An 18,335-nucleotide genomic window follows, 5' to 3' on the forward strand; every position below is an offset into this window, starting at 1 on the left:
TGTTCAGGCTCTGGTTAGAATCAAGCCTGTTTACAAACCTTTGACTCCTCCTTGGAGTCTCAATTTAGTTCTTTCAGTTCTTCAGGGGGTTCCGTTTGAACCCTTACATTCCGTTGATATTAAGTTATTATCTTGGAAAGTTTTGTTTTTGGTTGCAATTTCTTCTGCTAGAAGAGTTTCAGAGTTATCTGCTCTGCAGTGTTCTCCTCCTTATCTGGTGTTCCATGCAGATAAGGTGGTTTTGCGTACTAAACCTGGTTTTCTTCCAAAAGTTGTTTCTAACAAAAACATTAACCAGGAGATAGTCGTGCCTTCTTTGTGTCCGAATCCAGTTTCAAAGAAGGAACGTTTGTTGCACAATTTGGATGTAGTTCGTGCTCTAAAATTCTATTTAGATGCTACAAAGGATTTTAGACAAACATCTTCCTTGTTTGTTGTTTATTCTGGTAAAAGGAGAGGTCAAAAAGCAACTTCTACCTCTCTCTCTTTTTGGCTTAAAAGCATCATCAGATTGGCTTACGAGACTGCCGGACGGCAGCCTCCTGAAAGAATCACAGCTCATTCCACTAGGGCCGTGGCTTCCACATGGGCCTTCAAGAACGAGGCTTCTGTTGATCAGATATGTAAGGCAGCGACTTGGTCTTCACTGCACACTTTTACTAAATTTTACAAATTCGATACTTTTGCTTCTTCTGAGGCTATTTTTGGGAGAAAGGTTTTGCAAGCCATGGTGCCTTCCATCTAGGTGACCTGATTTGCTCCCTCCCTTCATCCGTGTCCTAAAGCTTTGGTATTGGTTCCCACAAGTAAGGATGACGCCGTGGACCGGACACACCTATGTTGGAGAAAACAGAATTTATGTTTACCTGATAAATTACTTTCTCCAACGGTGTGTCCGGTCCACGGCCCGCCCTGGTTTTTTAATCAGGTCTGATAATTTATTTTCTTTAACTACAGTCACCACGGTATCATATGATTTCTCCTATGCAATATTCCTCCTTTACGTCGGTCGAATGACTGGGGAAGGCGGAGCCTAGGAGGGATCATGTGACCAGCTTTGCTGGGCTCTTTGCCATTTCCTGTTGGGGAAGAGAATATCCCACAAGTAAGGATGACGCCGTGGACCGGACACACCGTTGGAGAAAGTAATTTATCAGGTAAACATAAATTCTGTTTTTTCTAACTTTGACCCCCAAAATCTGTTACACATCAACAACCACCAAAAAACAACCATGCTAAATAGTTTCTAAATTTTGTCCTGAGTTTAGAAATACCCAATGTTAACATGTTCTTTGCTTTTTTTGCAAGTTATAGGGAAATAAATACAAGAAGCACTTTGCTATTTCAAAACCACTTTTTTTCAAAATGAGCGCTAGTTACATTGGAACCCTGATATCTGTCAGGAATACCTGAATATCCCTTGACATGTATATATTTGTTTTAGAAGACATCCCAAAGTATTGATCTAGGCCAATTTTGGTATATTTCATGCCACCATTTCACCGCCAAATGCGATCAAATAAAAAAAAAATTGTTCACTTTTTCACAAACTTTAGGTTTCTCACATAAATTATTTACAAACAACTTATGCAATTATGGCATAAATGATTGTAAATGCTTCTCTGGGATCCCCTTTGTTCAGAAATAGCAGACTTATATGGCTTTGGCGTTGCTTTTTGGTAATTAGAAGGCTGCTAAATGCCACTGCGCACCACACATGTATTATGCCCAGCAGTGAAGGGGTTAATTAGGGAGCATGTAGGGAGCTTGTAGAGTTAATTTTAGCTTAAGTGTAGTGTAGTAGACAACCCAAAGTATTGATCTAGGCCCATTTTGGTATATTTAATGCCACCATTTCACCGCCAAATGCGATCAAATTTAAAAAAAACAAATTTTTTTGCAATTTTAGGTTTCTCACTGAAATTATTTACAAACAGATTGTGCAATTATGGCACAAATGGTTGTAAATGCTTCTATGGGATCCCCTTTGCTCAGAAATAGCAGACATATATGACTTTGGTGTTGCTTTCTGGTAATTAGAAAGCCGCTAAATGCTGCTGCGCATCACGTGTGTATTATGGCTTGCAGTGAAGGGGTTAATTAGGTAGTTTGTAGGGAGCTTGCAGGGTTAATTTTAGCTTTAGTGTAGAGATCAGCCTCCCACCTGACACATCAGAACCCCTGATCCCTCCCAAACAGCTCCCTTCCCTCCCCCACCCCACAATTGTCCCCGCCATCTTAAGTACTGACAGAAAGTCTGCCAGTACTAAAATAAAAGGTTTTTAAATTTTTTAATTTTTTTAGCATATTTACATATGCTGTGGTGCAGCATCCCCCCTTAGCCCCCCACCTCCCTGATCCCCCCCAAAACAGCTCTCTAACCCTCCCCATCTGCCTTATTGAGGGCCATCTTGGGTACTGGCAGCTGTCTGCTATTATTTCACAGTCAAAAAAGTGTTTTTTTTTTTTAATGTACACTACTGTTACACCAGATATGAGTGGTGGCACTGGGCAAGTGGGCACAGTATACGCTGTGAGCCTGACACACACGCTGGCAGGCAGGCAACTGCAATTAGATTACACAGGAAAAAAAAAATGCAGACTGATGTTCTAGCCCTAAAAAGGGCTTTTTGGGGTGCTGTCCTTACAGCAGAGATCAGACGAGTCCTTCAGGACTGTAGTGGACACTGAATACACTAGCCTAGCTATCGATTTCCCTATTAAATCAGCAGCAGCTACACTGTCCCTCCTCTCACTAAGAATGCAGCTTCCGAATGAATCTAAAATGGATGCTGTCCAGGAGGTAGGAGGGTCTGGGAGGGAGGGTCTGCTGCTGATTGGCTGGAATGTGTCTGCTGACTGTGAGGTACAGGGTCAAAGTTTTACTCAATGATGATGAATAGGGGGCGGATCGAACATCGCATATGTTCGCCTGTCGCGGCGAACGCGAACAAGCTATGTTCGCCGGGAACTATTTGCCGGCGAACTATTCGCGACATCACTACTCATTAATTCTTGAGAACATTAACTCTTTATCAGGATACATGTTTTCTTCCAGTTCCACACTATTATGGATTTCATAGCGTTTAATGCAAACATTATAAGTTTGTCTCTAAGTTTACATATACCTTTAATAGGCTTTTTTAATAGAGCAGTATATATTACCACTGAATGCATTTAGAGATTACACCCCATGAGTTTTTAAATATGGGACAATCCCACTATACATGTTTCATGCTACCTATCAAGCCACACCCTCTCCAACACTGGTTGGAAGCTTTTGGATAAATACTGTGTAGTCTGGCCGGGGTGAGGTACCATCTAGTAAGAATTTTTTTCATTTAACTCTTGCAAATTAGAGGAGGATGATGAACTGGCAGTCCTAGAAAATATCTGTAACCAATCTGTATCTTCTAATTGCTCCCCCATCTCCTTTTCCCATTTTTGTATATATATATATATATATATATATATATATATATATATATATATATATATATATATATATATATATACATACACAGTATATATATATACACAGTATATATATATATATATATATATATATATATATATATATATATATATATATATACATATATATGATTTTTAATGTCCTCTGGTATAGTTAAAAGTTTATAACTAAATGAGATATTGCCCTTTAAGGGAGTTTCTGTCTGACAGGCTTTTTCAAATGTTGTTAGTTCTCTTACTAAATGTACCCTTTCTGGGTGAATTTCCAAATAATCATGTAAATGCATATATTTCAGCCATTTCGAATATATCCCATCCACAAGATTCTTTAACTCCTGTTGTGGCTTACGTTTTCCATTTACAATAAAATTGTTCAATGATACTGTTTGGCATAATTTTTGCTGACTAAGACGATTATGTGTGAGGCCCCCTTGAAACTCATTATTAATAATAATCGGCAATAATGGGGAAGGGATAGTTGAAATATTGGGATACTCTAATATAATTGAGTATCACTATTTAAAAATGTAATTAATCATCAGGAATTGTTTTATGCTTCAGGGCCTCCCTTCTGCTAATGTCCAAATTAGTTTATTTAATGGTTGCTGCACCACTAAATTATTTTCTAAAAATATCCAAGTTTTATTCTTATTATTAATATGCCAATCTAATATTCTTTGACGTGTTACAGCTCTATAATAGTTCCTAATGTCCGGGGCCCCCAGACCACATTTTTTCCTTGACATATATAAAATAGAAGCTTTAATTATGGGTTTTGTATGGTTCCAGATAAAGGACTTAATTATTCTTTGAAGATTGGCACAATAAGTACAAAAAAGTCTAATGGGCACTGTCTGGAGTATATATAAAATTTGCAGAAGAATGTTCATTTTTATAGTATGTATTCAACCTAACCATGATAAGGATTTAGATTGCCAAGCTTTAAGATCTCTTTGAAGGTCATTAAATAATTTGAGGTAATTTTCAGAAGAGAGTTGATTATCCTCTGATGACAGATATACTCCCAGGTATTTTAAAGAGGTTTCTTTCCAAGTATAAGAACTATATAATTTACATTCCTGGTCTTCCCTAGATGACATCGAGATCTTTATAGCTTCCAATTTATTCTTATTAATATGAAAATTTGAGTACCTCCCAAACTCCTGAAAAACAAGGTCTAGGTTTTGTATGGATCTAACTGGGTCTGTTATCGTAGGTAGTACATCGTTGGCGTATAATGATATTTTGTACTCTTGTTCCCCTATTTTTAACCCTTTAATATTTGTGTTAGAACATATTTTAGCTGCTAGAATCTCCATGGACAGAATAAATAACAGAGGGGACAGGGGGCATCCCTGTCTCGTACCATTAGATATACTAAGCAGATCTGAAATGACTCCATTAACTTATCCATTGAATAGTTTTTTCCACAAAACCAAATTTTTTAAGTGTTAATTTTAAAAAAAGACAAGTCAAGCCGGTCAAATGCCTTTTTGGCATCTAATGAGAGTGTTACTAAGGGAATCCCATGTATTTTAGCATTTTTTATTATATGTAGAGCTTTAATAGTGTTATCTATTGCTTCTCTTCTTGGTACAAATCCTACTTGATTGGTGTTTATAATATCAGATAATATTTTGTTCATTCTAGTAGCTATTAATTTAGCAAATATTTTGATATCATTATTCAAGAGTGAAATGTGTCTGAAATGGGCTGGGATGTTAGGATCTTTACCTGGTTTAGTTAACACTATTATCCTAGCTTCTAACATTTCTTTTAAGAAAGAAGAGTCATTATCCATAGCGTAAAAAAAGAAACATAAGTTTAGGGGCTAAAATGTCCGAAAAGATCTTATAGTAAGTTATGCTGAACCCGTCCGGACCAGGGCTTTTGCCTATGGCGAATGTCTTGATAGTCTGTTTAATCTCTTGTTGGGAAAAAGGTTAATCTAATTCATTGTTTTGATTTGAACAGCCAATAGGATTTAAGCATCTCTCATTCTATTGGATGATTTATCATCTTTTATAATTAGAGATGCTTAAATCATATTGGCTGATTTGAACAGCCAATAGGATTTAAGAAGCTCTAATTCCTATTGGCTGATTCAAATTTTTCAGCCAATAGGAATGCAAGGGACGCAATCTTGGATCGCATATCTTGCATTAAAGATTTAGTGTACTGTAGCGACCATATGAAGAGAATGCCGGATGTCTTCAGGATGGACCCGCTCCGCGCCGCCGGGATCAAGATAGAAGATGCCGTCTGGATGAAGACTGAAAACCCCGTCTGGATGAAGACATCTCGCCGCTTGGATGAGGACTTGGCCACCAGGATTAAGATGAAAGAGGCCACCTGGATGAGGACTTCTCCGCTGGGATAAAGATCGTTCAAACGGGAACTGTAAGTGGATTGTCGGGGTTAGAGTTAGGTTTTTTAAAAGGTTTTTTGGGTGTTTTTTTTTTTAGATTAGGGTTTTTGGCAAGTAAAAGAGCTAAATGCCCTTTTAAGGGCAATGCCCATACAAATGCCCTTTTCAGAGCAATGGGTAGCTTAGGTTTTTTTAGATTTAGGTCTTTTATTTTGGGGGGATGGTTGGGTGGTGGGTTTTACTGTTGGGGGGGTCTTTGTATTTTTTTTTACAGGTAAAAGAGCTGTTTAACTTAGGGCAATGCCCTACAAAAGGCCCTTTTAAGGGCCATTGGTAGTTTATTGTAGGCTAGGTTTTTTTTTATTTTGGGTGGGCTTTTTTATTTTGATAGGGCTATTAGATTAGGTGTAATTCTTTTTTTATTTTTGATAAATTTGTTTGTTTTTTTCTGTAATTTAGTGTTTGTTATTTTTTGTAATTTAGTCTTTTTTTTGTAATTAGATACTTTGTAATTTTTAGAGTAGTGTTAGGATTTTTTAATGTGTAGTTTAGTTTATTTAATTGGTAGTTAGTTTAATTTTAGTTTAATAATTATATTAGTTTAATTTTAGTTTAAACTTAGTTTTTTTTTAATTTGACTGCTAAGTTTAAATTTAATTTAAGTTAGGGAAATTGTAATTTTAATATAACGTTAGTGGGGCATTAGGTTTAGGGGTTACCAGTTTAAATTAGTTTATTGCGATGTGGGGGGCTTTCGGTTTAGGGGTTAATAGTTTAATTTATTATATTTCATTGTGAGGGGGCTTTTGGTTTAGGGGTTAATAGGTTTATTATAGTGGCGGCAGTGTAGGGCTTAATAACTTTAGTATAGTGGGGGCGATGTGAGCGGATGGCAGATTAGGGGTTAATAATATTTAAATAGTGTTTGTGATGCGGGAGGGTGGCGGCTTAGAGGTTAATAGCTTTAGTATAGTGTTGACGATGTCGGTGGAACAGCAGAATAGGGGTTAATTAATTGTATTAGTGGCGGCAATGTCGGGAGCGTCAGATTAGGGTTATATAAATTTATTATAGTATTTGCGATGTGGGAGGGCCTCAGTTTAGAGGTTAATAGGTAGTTTATGGGTGTTAGTGTACTTTTTAACACATTAGTTATGAGTTTTATGTTATAGCTTTGTAGTGTAAAATTCATAACTACTGACTTTAGATGGCGATATGGATCTTGTCGTTTTAGAATGTAATGCTCGCTTTTTAGCCTCACCGCAAAACTCGTAATACCAGCGCTATGGAAATCCCATTAAAAAGTGTCATTTTTATGAGTGCAGTACTGACGTTGCGCTACAGGCTAAAAGGCTTGCAGTGCACCTATACTGACAAGACTCGTAATGGCTTTGGTGCTGTTTTGACGCTGAAAATACCATATTTTCATTGTTAAAAGACGAACGCACAGACTTGTAATCTAGCTGAGTGTTTCATAACGAATGGAATTAAATGCCTTTTCAGCATCAATTGAAATAATTTCTAAATCAGGGGTGCCACCACCCCCCCAGATGCAGCCTCTCCAGAGTCTTAAAATGGTCAATAGTAACTAAGACTTCCCTTATTTTCGCTGAGGAGTTCCACTTATACAGAAACCCGGCTTGATCTTTATGAATAATGCTGGGGAGAAGAAATTGTAATCTTTTCGCTAGGATAGAAGTAAGTATTTATAGTCCGAGTTCAAGAGAGCTATTGGTCTGTACGACTCTTTTTTACCAGGGTCCTTCCTCTGTTTTAGAATTCGAGTAGTATAGGGAACAGTAAAGTAAGGTGAGACCGGAATACTATCGATATGCATATCATTAAACAGCTTACTTAAATGTGGAACAATAAGTAACAGAGAATCTTGTAAAATTCATTAGGGAGGGTCCTGATTAGCTCTAAAAATTTCTGACTCAGAAATGGGAGAATTCAGGGTTTCAGTTAGTTCATATGTGAGAGTCGGGTGAGTAATTTTGTTCCAGAAATCCTCACACTGAGATTTATTTGAATCCTTAAGAGAGTACAGATCTTGATAATAATCTGAGAAAGCATTTGGAATCTCTCCTGCCTTCATAAGAGTTTTTCCTTCACTTTGAAATAAATCAATCAAAGGTGAACCTTTATCTCTCTTAACTAAATTCGCAAAGTTTCCCTGCTTTATTTCCATATCTATAAAGTGTACCTTGAAATTTTAAGTCTTTCTGTGTGGCCATATAGTTTAAAAAAGTGTCCCTCTCTTTTTTCGCTCTAGTATAACTTGCCCAACAATCTGGTATTCTCTCTAGCAGATATCGATTATATGAATTAGATACCGACTTCAGCACTTATTGCTCCCTTATTTTAAGCTTCTTTGTCATATTGATGCTGTAGGCTAGAATCTCCCCCCTAAGAACCGCTTTTGTAGTTTCCCAAAAAACAGCAGGACGATTAACATACTCTTGATTAAACATATTCCTCATACTTAGATTTAAGCCAGTTTTTAAACTTAAGGTCTGTTGACAGAAATGTAGGAAAATGAAAACGAGGAGTTTTATAAATGAAATCAATAAGCTGGAATTCAAGAAATATAAGACCATGATTCGATATTCATATAGGGAGAATTACTGCTTTAACTCTCAATTTACAAAGTCTTTCATCTAGAAGAAACAGATCAATTCTATAAAGTGTCTTGTGTGCTTTAGATTAGCAAGAGAAATCTCTAGTGTCAGGGTTTTTTAATCTCCAGATTTCCCTAACCGTAAGATACCGGGAGATCATTTTAAACATCTTTGTTTCTAGGTTATCTCTTTTACACTTAGAATGAATGGGATTCTGCCTTAGACTGTCTAAGGAGTATTGTTGTGCCATATTAAAAACTCCCCCAACTATCAGATATCCTTCTGAATATAACAACATTTTAGATCATGGTAAACAACTTTCCAATTTACTTCTATTATTTAATTTTCTTCATTGACATTGTTTGTTGAAAAAGCATACCAAGTTAGGCCCAGGACTAGCAATGCATTACTGGAAGATAGCTACTGATTGGTGGCTGCACATACTGTATATACTTCTTATAAAGGATAGTAAGAAAATAGGTAATAGAAGTTTCACACAATCCGTATAACTTATTAAAGATTAATAAAGGGAGAGTGTACTCAGGTAAGCAACAAATACAAGTCCATTGTATTTAAAGCTGGTGCAGGAACACTCTTTGGTTCTCTCTTTCCAACCCCCACTTGGAGGTTGATTTCTGTTGATGCATCTTGATCACATAGCTTTTCTGCAGTCATTACTGTAGTATTGTATTTTTGGTATAGATGTAGGTTTCAACAGGAAAATCATTTACTTCAAATGACAAGAAAAGCAAAGGGAGTTATTTGTAAACAATTGTAATACACGCTAGCAGATCAATTGGATAATTAGGAACAATTTAAAGTGGAGAAAATGTTTACATTACACTGCCCCTTTAACAACCAAGAACAGTTTAGATTTTAATAAAACATATGCTCCAAAAATCCCTAGCCATACATCATATAAATTCTGTATATATATTTTATTGTTGGTAACATTACATTAATGCAATAATATTTTCATTTTTTGCACATAATTCATTTGCTATAAATATAGTATTTCTAACATGAGCCAAAAGAATCATTCCAAAATCGTGCTGTTGAGTAGCAAACACGTTTTGCTTTGTGTTTCCATTCTATACCACATACTGTGTTGTTTGACTATACGCAATCATTTCTTGCTTTATATTTATGAAACTGTGCATTAATTTGTAATGAAAATAAATAGATTGTAAATGAAATGTTTATTTTTAGTTACAAGAAAAAAAAAACAATTTGCTAATGGAAGCCCTTGCATATCTTAATATATTCATTAAATGTTCCAGTTGGAAATCATTTTAAACCAGCTGTAACTTTTTGCATGTCACATGCTTAAAACTGCATATTGCAAATTACAATCATCATCCCTTAAATCCAAACAGAAACTGCTGACCTTTAAAATATCCTAAATGCAATCCCTATGAATTCAACCTTTTGAATAAGAATGGTAATCAATAAGCCTATTTAGTGTGCCATTGCTAAACAATAAGTGTAAAATAATATGCATAAATTACAATTTCTCAACCCCAAAGTTATCTATCTGCCTGTTAACCAGTAGTATGGCCCATTTAAAGGGAAATTGTACTCTAAAATGTTTTCCCCTTTAAGTGGACACTAAACACTATGTACAATTCATGCACGTCCCTCTGATTATGGGCGCTGTCATTCTTAAACTTAGGCTACACTACAGGTATCTGAAGTAAAAATAAAAATAAAATGTTAAATTATGTGTAGCAAAACAACTTTTTCTGTATACTTTCAATAGTTATTTTGCCTCTGTTCATGTAAATTAGCTTTATTGATTATTTATATATATATATATATATATATATATATATATATATATATATATATATATAATGTCCAGTTTAACTCCAGGTAGAGAATAAACAGGTGCTGCACTCACCGGTCTTAGTAGAAAAGATCTTTTAATTCACAATTCAAAAGTACATCCAAAAAACACAAATACCTCCAAATGTTTCGGTACCCTCCAGGTACCTTTCTCAATGGGTGTGTTATAGTTCCCCAGCAAATGATCCTAACAAACTAACACTGCTACTACCCCATTTATACCCCTAGCATGCCCCTAACTTCCGGTATTGCCAGCCAATGCAGAGCCGTTGCGTCATACTTGCCGAACAAAGGAAATGAAAGTCAAACAACAACGTGGCTAATTAGCATAGTCACGCCTTCTGGGACCGGCCAAGTCACTCGTCATAATATGCTTAGATCGATGCGCACGCAGCACTGCAATCAGCTGGCAATAACGGAGGATAGAATGAAAGGCAAATGCCTCTCTGAAAATGTGTAAATACAAAATAGAGTATAGAAAAATAAAGTTAAAAACGGCTGATTGCAGTGCTGCGTACATTGCCCAAGCAGCTGTGGGTAAAGCCCAATGTATAATCATAAATCCCATCAGAGTGTGGAGTCACTGCATCACATATATATACAATGCACTGTAATTCCCAAATCTTCACTATCTTTTTTGCCTTGCCCAAGGTTCACTTGGGGTGTATGCTAGAGTATCTGCTGGGGGGCTTCCTTGAACCTCCCATGTGGAGGCAAAAGAAATAGTGTAGATGGGGGAATTACAGTACATCAGGCTTTACTCACATGCTTGGGTAATGTCAGTTTTACCGAGGTAATAGTAGGATCACCCGGATTTCTTACTTTACCCATAAAATAGGTTGATAGTTAGCACTCACTAGCCAAACTATCAACCTCACTGGTGCACTGTAATAAATACAACCTAAAAGTTGTGGTGGAGTATACTAGAGCACGCTCTCAGCTCAGTCATCCAGCGATTGAGCTGGGAGCATGCACAGGATATATTTTGTTTGATAGATAGATGATAGATAGATAGATAGATTATAGATAGATAGTTCTTTATAAAGTGCAAAGTTGGTTTCAAAGCCATTTGAATTTATTTTGTGATCTCTAACAAAATTTGTACAGTTTATAGCTTGGCAAAGGTGGTGATAAGCAAGTTTAAAAAAAAAAGAATGCATTTTTATGAAGTTGGCTAAATTCAAACTTGGTAAAAGTTGGTTTCAATTTTATACGGAAAGAAAGACAAAAAGAAAGAAAGAAAGAAAAAAGTAATATGTCTCACCAGTTTGCTTTACTAGTCTTTGAAATAGGGCTGTTTCTTTTCAAAATAAAAAGGATTTCATATGCTGATTAAGTTTTAAGTATAATTCTCTATAAATTCATGTCTATCAAAAAGTGACAAATGACACTTTAAAACCTGGATCTCATGCAAATACGTCTGTGCTGACTGGAAGTTAGCAGGTGTTCTAATTAGTGCAAGAAGACATGCAACAATTTTTGAATGCATTTTTAATGTTTATAATTGGGGAGAAAATATCTACTATTGCAAAGATTTTTTTGTTTTCCAGGTGGCACAAGTTAAAGATTTATTAATACAAAATGTATATGAATATTAGCAATCTGTACCAAAACCTGCTTTTGCAAATGTTTGACTTTAATGAGGGTCGAAAGCTAATAATACCTAAAATATGTAATGTTATTCATTATTACATTCAGTAATTCATTATTACACTCAGTTGAATTCAGTTGATTTAAGTTTAAATATTTTGAGAATCATCTTGTGGATTTAGTAGTTAAATAAAACTGTAACATAATTCTAGTATTAGATGAAAATAAATCATTAGTTTTAAACAACTAAAATGTTAACATTTCAAAAGAGTAGGGTTAACATTTTTTTTAAATGGCTGACACTTTTTACTGCATAATTTGTGTTAGCTAAAGAGATTTCTTCTTGTTTGTTGTAAATTTCTCATTATGAGACTAGATATCCTACAGTAAAACATGTTTTGATAAAAGATAGATTGAAACATAATTGAATTGTCAAGGAAAGTTCTTAAAGAGAAGATATAACCAATTAAGGGCAAAATTACAATTGTAGAGCTAAGTGTATAGCTCACAAGCAATAAGGGGAATTTTGCAGCTCTTTGCATGCATCAGAAATAACGTACGTATTATGAGATGAAAGTAAATGTGTTGGTTTGGTCCAATATAACGTGAATTGGGTTAGCATGACTTCAGAACTCTGGTTAACTTTATGCGAGACAAAAAAATTGCAAAAAACATCAAATATACATTTAAAAGTACAGTTACACTCATAATAACACTATCTGATAAGAATTATTATTTTTTTAAATTGCATTAAAAAGGGCTCAAAGACATGAGATCTCAGGTTGCAAAGGGCTTTAACATAGAGATACATACATATACATGTCTTAATAATGTATATATATATATATATATATATATATATACTGCATCAACTGTAAAGAAACTATTGGCTAGATCATGAGTTTTGTCAGTATAGTCGTGTGGTGCTAACGAGCCTTTTTTTTTCACCGCTCACTTTAAACAACGCTGGTATTACGAGTTTTCTGAATGGCTGCGTTAGCCTCAGAAAAGTGAGCGTTGAGCAAAATGTAGCTCCACATCTCACCTCGATACCAGCGCTGCTTAAGTCAGCGGTAAGCTGGCTAAATGTGCTCGTGCACGATTTCCCCATAGGAAACAATGGGGCTGAGCCGGCTGAAAAAAAACCTAACACCTGCAAAAATGCAGGGTTCAGCTACTAACGCAGACCCATTTTTTCCTATGGGAAAATAAAAAATATGTCTAAACCTAACACCCTAACATGAACCCCGAGTCTAAACACCCCTAATCTTACACTTATTAACACCTAATCTGCCGTCCCGACATCGCTGACACCTGCATTATATTATTAGCCCCTAATCTGCCGCCCCCAATGTCGCTGCAACCTAACTACATTTATTAACCTATAAAATAAACCCTAATATAGCTACAATATAACTAATAGTTACATTGTAGCAATTTTAGTATTTAAGATTAGGGGGGGTTAGGGTTACGGTTAGACTTAGGTTTAGGGGTTAATAAATGTAGTATAGTAGCGGCGACGTTGGATGCAGCAGATTAGGGGTTAATAAATGTAGGTAGGTGTCGGCGATGTTAGGGACGGCAGATTAGGGGTTATAACAAATTAACTAGTGTTTGCAAGGAGGGAGTGCGGCGGTTTAGGGGTTAATACATTTATTAAAGTGGCAGCGATGTCTGGTCGGCAGATTAGGAGTTAAACATTTTTATTTTAGTGTTTGCATTGTGGGGGGGGGGTCGGTTTAGGGGTTAATAGGTAGTTTATGGGTGTTAGTGTACTTTTTATCACTTCAGCTTTATGTTCCAGCGTTAGCCCATAAAACTCTTAACTACTGACTTTCAAATGCGGTAGGAGTCTGGACAGGAGAGGGTCTACCGCTCACTTCTTCTAAGACTCGTAATACCAGCATTAGGCAAATCCCATTAAAAAGATAGGATACGCAATTGACGTAAGGGGATTTGCGGTAGCCTCGAGTCGCAGAAGAAAAGTGAGCGGGACACCTGTACCTGCCTGACTCGTAATACCAGCGGGCGTTAAAAAGCAGCGTTGGGCAGAACTCGTGATCTAGCCGTATATGTGCTAATATAAAACTATCCCTTTGAATATCAGGAGATTGAATAGCAGCGTAAATTATGCAAAGAATATATCAGTGCTAATATAGGACTAAGCTCCTTCTAAAACGGGAGCTGATATTACTATTACTTAGACATGACTAAGGACCGGATATAGGTCTAAAACATTGTTGCTGTACTTTAAACCATGGAACAATAAAGGTCTGCTTTTAACACATTTGTCAAGGCTGGAGTAACTCCTTTAAAGCTTAGGGGTAGCTGACCCTGCACTTTGTGCCTGAATATTGACTGGTTGATGTTACCTGTCTGCTTTTTATTACTATTACTCTATCTGATATGAAATGAATAGATAAAAAATGCAGCTATTTATTGCATAGAAAACATCCAAGTAAGCAACGTTAAAAAAGAGGGACTATTCCCTCATGAGAGTGCCCCTGACACGCATTTCACATAACTCTTCCTCGGACATATAGTTTTTTTTACAATTGATGCTGTCAATCTAGCTCCTTATATTTAGGTGATATCATTAATCTGATATATATTCCAGTTAAATGGGCTATTTTTAGATTCAACCCCAAAGTTTAAAGGGCCAGTAAACCACTGATTCAACCCCAAAGTTTAAAGGGTCAGTAAACCCACAAAATAATGTTATATAATTCTGCACATAGTGCAGAATTAATTAACATCAGCTTAGCCCCAGCTTTCTCGATTATAACATTAACTTAGCGTCAGATTTTCCCGATCGCGCCATTAAACTCAATGTAGCTTGCTCCCACTCTGGTCTGCCCGATGCGCTTAGGAAAACATACTCACCCATTCAGTAGAGCTAGGAGCGGCATTCTGTAAAAGTAATTCAGGTAGAAAGCTGGTGCTAAGCTGATGTTATATAATTCTGCACTATGTGCAGAATTATATAATATTATTTTGTGGGTTTACTGACCTTTTAATCATAATATATAAATAGAGTAAGGCAATCATTTTTTTTATGCAATTCTCTTTGCATTTTTGTAAAAGTATTTACATATTATTGCCCAAAACTCTTTAATTCAACGGTACGCTAATTCCTGCTATATGATAATACTGTTCTTGAATTAAACATATTTTTAAGGTGTACTAACCCTCACAACATTTAAAGTTACACTTTTATATATACCTTGTGATCATAGCCTGAGTGCTAAGTGTTCAGGTTGTGACTTATATTGTGTAGACACCAACTGTTTTGAGTAGCAGCAAACTGTAAATCTAAGTGTCCCTATCAGCTAGAGAATGAATACTCTTGTTGTGCACAAACAGGTATGTCCTGCTAGTTTATATATAAAAGTAAATTTAAATTCTTAATATTGTGCTTTCATAATTCAGAATATAATATATTAAGAATATAGTATTTACTGAGCAAAATGTCTTTTTACCTTAGCTTGTGCCAGATTACAAGTGGAGCGGTATTTTGCGCTTCCACTAGAATTAAACTTTTTGTGCTAGTCGGGTTGCGCTAGTATTAGAAGTTGAAAGTAAACTGTTTTTGCTTTTGCGGTAACCTGACTTGCGCAAAATTCCTAACTTTGAATATTGCGTGCACGATCACGTATTCACCCATAGAAGTCAATGGAGAAAAAACAAGATCACATATTCTGATTTACGCTAACCTGACATATGAATATTTTATATTCCAATGTTCTTTACATAACTAAATATGTTCTATTTATTCATAATTATTTCTACATATATCTGATTTTTTTTGCAAACATATATTTATACCTATATATATATATATATATATATATATATATATATATACTATATATTATATATAGGTATAGATATATACAGATATATAAGAATATCTCTTTTAAATACTTAGAACATATTCTGCTATGTGCAGAACATTGAAATGTGAAATATTTACAGTAAATACATAGTTAAACCCTTTATTAAATATGAATATTGCATAAATATGTTTTTATATGTTTTCATCTACTTAATGGCAAAATATATACAGTATGGGGCCGACTTATCAAAGTCTGGTGGACATGATACACTGTATTATCTCCATAAATATAACAAAAAGGCTATAGGGAAAAGCAAATGGGTTATTAGGCAATCGATGCAGCTGTCTTGGAATTACAATTTGCAATCCTGTTTACCAAGACACTTTTTGCAGAAATCATATGTGTCTTTTTGTAGCAGCAATAAAGAAATGTTGTTTAACTTGATACACATTGAAGGGACAGTAAACACCATGATGCTGTCATATAAAATGTTTACTTATGTGCAATGAAACAACTTTGTAATATATTTGCATTGTTTATTTTGCCCACTTTTTATGCAATTTAGCTTAGAATTTGAAATGCACCCTGCTGACTTATAAAGGCTAACTGCAAAACAATGCATTTTTTACTAACATTATTACCATGGCTATAAATATAATTTGATTTGATTTTGATTTGAGTGACTTTTTAATTAACATTTTTGTTAATGTCAAAAAGTTAATTACAATCATAAACAAACATTAAGATATATGTTTTGAGCAAAAATCTAACATTTTGTTAAACTGGGAAGTGATTCATATATGGAATGAGCATTTACAAATGATTAAACATCAAAACAAAAATAGTCCAAATCAAGTGGGTAGAGTTGCTGAATTAGGTCATCCAAAAAGAATTAGAAATATTGTGTAAAATTGTTTTCTAGTGGATTATAATACTACTGACATGGGTTGTCAGTGTATCTGACAATTACTTGCCTTTTAAAATGGTCCAAAACCATTTTGAAAACCATTTGAAAATCATGCTTGGCCTTGAATTTACAAATCCTAGGAAAACCCTTTAAATTACTCTGCACAGGCCTACTAACAGATTGGAAAGGGAATCATTGAAATAGTACTATTCAAAGTACATATATTTTGTGGTATACAAGGAGACATTTTTGCAATATTATAACACTTGTGTGAACTTAAATTAAGTACCTGAATTGATACCTCTGAAATTGGAGGCAGAAATAAAAATATGTTATAAGGATAGTGTTTATAGTAAGCCACCATAGTAGGTATTTTATTTTTTCCAGTACATATATGATGCATTTGTAATTAAAGCTTAACATCCATATGTTGTGTTTTTTTAGCATTGGATGGAAGTAAACACCATACAGAAATGTACATATTGTACAGGCAATGTGTGTTTGTGTATGGTGTTGTGAACATGTGTATGCGTGTAGTGATGTGTTGGACCACCTGGTTGTACTTGGCATCAAGTATAATGCCAATCACAAACATAACCCCTATGTCTACATACATTTAACTTCACAGTTAAATATATTCTTTGTAATTAAGGATTAAGACACTTAAAACAAGTAATTCTTTATCTGGGAGCAAAAAAATTAAAATATTGTTGTTATAATTTATATATGCTATTGTGACATTTTAAACTTTTGTAAAATTGTTATCATTGTTTTACATTTTTGTTAAATAGAGACACAACATACTGACATATTTATCAAAAAAAGTTTAGAGAGAGAATACAAGGATCAGTAGTCCTTATAAGTAAAGATAGGGAATTCAGCACACTCAACAAGCAAAAATATTTTTTCAAATTGAAATTCAGTACATTTTATTTCACGTGTGAAACTCGGAGATACCATGAATGATGCTTCAAAACAACCATATTAAACCAAAATTAATTTATTAATAATAAAAATAATAATCACAAACAGATGTTGAGGGTTTATACTCATCCATTCCACATCAGAGGGCAACCCCACAAAATTATTTCAGGGATATGTTGTCATGATATAATTAAAGAATTTATGTAATGACCTCAGAAACTGTAAAAGAAACATATATCTAGTACACAGATACAAGTTACACTGGATAATTCACAGACACAAAGTATCCTTAAAGAACTAGCCACAACACCTCTATCAGTGGACAACCCCAGAAATACACAATTTAGGGAAATGTCATGATATTCAAGCGTGAGGATCTATGTGGTAGTTAGGGATACAGTAACAGTATAGTAAATTAGAGCTGTGGTGAAGTATGAAGTAACAGAGTGGTCTGCAGATAATACACTCCTAAACAGGTTCTGTAGATCGTTTAGAAAAACTGAATTTGATAATCCTTTGTAAATGTGCGCCTTGAAATCCTTATGATGCTTATTTAAGTAGACCAGGCCCACATTGATCCGAATTTGTGTGTAAAGTATAAGTACTTTCAAGCAGTTGGCAACTTAGTGTGAATTGTTGGCTTTAAGGCAGAACATGATTTCACTCACAGTCTCATGTATGTACAGCAAGGTCTGTAAATCCAGGTGCTCCTCAGCACATCAAGATGCCGAAAAAGTGAGTAACAGCTCCAAACAGAACCTCTGTAGTTTCTG

General features: G+C 35.1%; 1 protein-coding gene across 1 annotated transcript in view; it reads left to right on the forward strand.

Moving 5' to 3' along the window:
• The window catches only part of ARHGAP15 (Rho GTPase activating protein 15), a 1,708,250-nt gene that overhangs the window by 831,261 nt on the left and 858,654 nt on the right, over nucleotides 1-18,335 (forward strand). The gene's annotated exons all lie outside the window — the stretch shown is intronic.

Source organism: Bombina bombina, chromosome 1 (genome assembly GCF_027579735.1).
Source record: "Bombina bombina isolate aBomBom1 chromosome 1, aBomBom1.pri, whole genome shotgun sequence".
NCBI classification, from domain to species: domain Eukaryota; kingdom Metazoa; phylum Chordata; class Amphibia; order Anura; family Bombinatoridae; genus Bombina; species Bombina bombina.